Here is a 5,180-nt window from a genome sequence, read left to right on the forward strand (position 1 = left end):
TCTTTATGAAACTGGGAAAATAAAGTATAGCAGGATCACAAACGTGATAAAAGGAATGGTGAGACAGATTTATAGATAGAAACAGAGAGGCAGATAGTGAATGTTGCACATAGAACCGGTTGTTCGTATCTACCATTATCAGAAAAGTCTTTCATCACGGAAATGTGAAATATTATTGTAATTTGTACGATTCTCACAACAGATAAGAAAAGGTTTTTAAATGTTTTATTTTGATTTTTCTTGTTATTCGTCGATCCACATTCAGTATATTACCTTCTTCTGAGTTCATAACAGTCTTGAACAAACTGGTTTTTTAAATCATATTCAGTGATTTTCTAAAACCGTTTCATATACTCTAATGTTTTAGAAACAGAATATAAGATATGAAAATATATGTAAAGAAAGGGTAAAACTACAAAGAGAGAGAGATGACAGAAAGAAAACGTGTGAGACCAGGGTATGGGAAAGTACTGAAAAACAGCAGGTAGATATTGACAATATCCTATAGGAAACAAGCGTGTAAAAGAGAGAGAGAGAGAGAGAGAGAGAGAGAGAGAGAGAGAGAGAGAGAGAGAGAGAGAGAGAGAGAGAGAGAGAGAGAATTCTTTTTAACCAGACGTGAGTGGAGGATTCAAGATATTAGAAAAAAAACTGATCTTATAGATCTCCCTATAGCAAGTACAGGTCATAAATGTAATGAATTATTATTATTATTGTTATTAAGAAAGTGGAACTTCACAGGCCATTATCTGCAATGCGTTTTCCTTCAGAAAGTGACAAAGTGAAACTGAGAAAAACCAAATTAAGGAGTGATTACTCAAGAATACATAATCAACAAACACCATAATGTGTGTGAAGCTTATATCAGCATGCTGGAATTTCTGGCTCATTTATCTGAGCTTATGCGCAAGCGCATGTATTCCTCTTTATATAAATTTCACGCATAAAATATTGGTCCTTATGAATTTATCACTCTTTATAATTCCTAAGATTGTGTGAATAGACTGGACTTTATTCGGTCCACCGTTCCCTCACCTCCTAGAAACTGAGGCTGAAATTGTATTCACCACAACGTCTCCAAAGCCAAACAGATTCCTACAGGTCACTAGACAGATTGCTGTGTGGAACCTTGTAAGCGCCGAGTTTCGCTGCTAAACCAGGTTTAGTCACCAGTTTTAGAAGCAAATCAAGGTATTCTCCAGTTACGTGCTTACACATTGCGGACATCACCTAACATTAGGTCTTGGCTACTAACCTGTAATCACAATTCCACTTACACAGTACACACACACACACACACACACACACAGTTCAGTTCCCGGTAATAAACCAGTTGACTCAAGGACCTTTGTGTGTGCATTTATCTCACACTGGTGGCCTCTCAGAGCAACCTGACAGACAAGCATAATTCTTTCATAAGCCCCTGTGACTAATGGACTAAATATGGACATGTCATACCAACCAAAGAGCCATTAATGGGCTAACTATAGTGCTTAAGCTGTTTTTATCACTGAGAGAGAGCACAAATTTGCTTTGTGATATCCTAGTAGACTACATGATTTCTGCAATAACCCTGAATATGAATGGCCTAGCTACAGCCATGCCTAAGATATAATTAAAGGCCTGGTACACTAAAGGACATCCCATAAAACAGTGATCATCAAACAGTTCAAGGTCTGCATCTTCAACTACTCAACGTTCAATCTCCGGGGCCAAATTTCATTAAATGATGAACACCATCATTGGCTTTTTGCAAACCACTGAAAAAACCAGGTCATACTTTATGGTGCCTTCAGCAGAAATGCCAAGTCACTCAACTGAGCCTCCACCAAATATGATGTCTTCAGAGCAACTATAGACACCCTAACAAACAATGCCCTCCTGGCTTTACCCAATCCCTGAGCCGAGCTCATCTTAACAGATGCAAGTGCCACTGCAATAGGAGAAGTCACTGAATAACTCAACGATTCAGATTTATCATCAGGAAACTAACACCAAGAAAAATGTGCACCTTAGACAAATTACTTTTCACCAAGCATTTATGCACCAAACATTTCAGGCACCTACTCAAGGATACACCTTTTATCACCCTGGCAAATCATTAACCACTCGTACATACCATAAACAAAAATCTAAATGCGTACTCCACCAGGCAGCAACAACAACTCTAAACATCAACGAATTCAGATGCATAATCCAACACATATTGGGCAAGAAAAACCTCGTGGCGCATACATTACCAAGAGCAGAAGTCAATGAAGTTCAACTTGGGTTATACTAAGATGACCTTGCTGAAACCCAGCTTGAAGATACATAAACAAACGACTACCACAACTCAATCCCAAGTCTACACACCATGCCATCCTCTGCAACACCAGCATAGGACACCCCACACCTTTGTGTCAAAATCCTTCCCAGAAAAAGTTCACTGACCTCACTCACGAACTCTTACATCCCTCAGAAAGGAGAGCCAAATTAGTGACACAGAAAGTGATCTGTCATAGGGCTAAAGGGACATTAAAAAGGGGCAAAACAATGTTTCAGGTAAAGAAAACAAGCAAAACCATGAAAAAAAACATGGAATCTGCCATTAAAAAATTCCCGCCAACCCAATAATGATTCGGCTCTCTTCACATCAATATAGAAGGCCCTAACACCATCCACTTGCATAGTTATTCACAGCAACAGAGATCCACATGACTGGCAGACACAATATCCAAGACAAGAGTAACAGCGAGTGCCTAAAAAAGCTCTCTTCAACAGTTGGGGCCACCATTTTGGTATCCCTGACGTCATAAACTCAGACAGAGGGCCAGCATTCATCTCAGAAATTTGGACCACGCTGACAAATTACCTGAGTCAAACATTAACTACACCAACACCAGCTGCTAACAGCATGCTGGAAAGAACTCACCATTCCCTCCGAGTTGCACTCATCACCAGGTGCGACCAAGTTGAAATCACACCTACCATGGGTACTTCTTGGCCTATGCATCACCCCCATAGAAGAACTGTCTTTCCCACTGAACTGGTACTTGGCAAAATCATCTTTATGTTGGGTGAACTCACTGCCACCAACAGGGCTGAACAACCTACCAGCCATTTAGTGAGACCTCAGGAAATTGTCATAAATCACAGGCCACGCACACAGACATACAAACGTGAGAAGAAAACATATGCTACAAATCATCTGAGCAACTACAAATTTGTTTTCCTGTGAAATGATACCCACAAACTGCCTTCAGCATCCATATAAAAGCCTCTACCACATCCTTGAATGGAAACACAAAGCATTTATTATACTGGTGCATGACTATAAGGACTTGCCTGGAAGCTAGTGACAATTCCTCCGTGACAATTCCTCCATCACCCCATACAAGTCCGGATATCAAATTCACTTGCCTATTTCAGTGATTGCTCCCACCAATACCAACCTAGCTCCTTATCAGAATCCCAGAAAGTTGAACACTGAATAGGGATGTGGAACGTTTGTATACTGTACTGTATTGTTGTGTATATGTGTGTGTGTGTATATGTATATGTATATATATATATATATATATATATATATATATATATATATATATATATATATATATATATATATATATATATGACTTTTTATCACATCACCTTGATTCATATACAAGCATTAAGCTACAAGCATCCTTTAATATCCAATTGCTCTTCCTCGAAATAATATATTTTCATATATGTTACAAAGGGGAATTTTTAGTTGATAATAAGTTCGTCGTCAAGTGGGCTCAAGCCAACAAAAGACAAGAACTCAGGACTACAGTGACGCCTTTACCCACATGGCCAACACTTGTTGGCCGCACAGTGGGTAAAGGCGCCATTGTAGTCCTGAGCTCTGTCTTTGAACTTATTATCAACTAAAAAAATTCCCCTTCGGTAACATATATGAAAAGATTATATATATATATATATATATATATATATATATATATATATATATATATATATATATATATATATATATATATATATATTATATATATACACACCACCCACACATTATACATATATATACATATATACATATTATATATATATATATATACATATATATATATATATATATATATATATATATATATATATATATATATATATATATATATATATATATATATATATATATATATATATATATATATATACACACACACACACCGGTATATATATATTATATATAAGTGTGTGTGTATGCTCCTTATGTTAACATTATTACCAATGTCCATTATTTTACCACAGTTTGTACCCTAATAGTATTCAGAAAAGTACCCACCTAGTACAAATTTGGAACAGTTGCATTATTTGTTTGTCAGTACATGTAATCAAGTTAAGTGCATGATTTGTTTGCCTGCACATCAAGTTAAAATATGTTACAAAACTCATTTGGCCTGGTACCGTATCAGCACTCAGAACAGCATCAACTCACATATTATTTGATTATAATTGTACGTAATTTACTTATAATTTTTTTGTAACAGTTCTGTCTCTCACGACTTGGTACCATATAGCACGCTGAACAATTTAAGAAACTCCCTTGACATTTAAATACTTCCATACTTGTAAATTAATTTCTTTGTGACCTCTTAAGGGGAAGCCCTAAACACTGAGCTTCACTGTCGAAACCAGGTTTAACCTCCAAGTTCAGCAGCCAATCACAAAATATTTTCCAGTTCTCAGTTCTGAAACCAGCCGACCTACCTATAACCACATTTCTGATTATGAAGAGCATAAAAAATGGGTCGCATCCTGGGAAGAAATCAGCTGACTAAAGGACCCGTGTATGTACGTTGCCTTATACCTAGTGTATTCAAGGAATCACTGAAAATAGCAGTTTTGACATGTGACTTTTCCAAGATCAGAATAAGTCAAATTCCTCAAAGAACACTATGAACAAAAAAGAAACATCCCATGGATAAACATACAAGTCCCCTGGCTGGAACAAGTGTGGTGGAGATCATACTCCAGTCTTACAATTTGGTTGAACATACAAAAAACCAAATGAGGTCGACAGAGCAAAATTTGCAACAACATTATCAAGGCAAGATATTGCAATTAAGTGCTTGTAAAACTGCACTTTAGAGGAAAGAAGCAGAGTTACATGTGAGACATCTAGCAGCCGCTCAAGAGTTACTGAGCATGAAAGC

Source organism: Macrobrachium rosenbergii, chromosome 14, assembly GCF_040412425.1.
Source record: "Macrobrachium rosenbergii isolate ZJJX-2024 chromosome 14, ASM4041242v1, whole genome shotgun sequence".
NCBI classification, from domain to species: Eukaryota; Metazoa; Arthropoda; class Malacostraca; order Decapoda; family Palaemonidae; genus Macrobrachium; species Macrobrachium rosenbergii.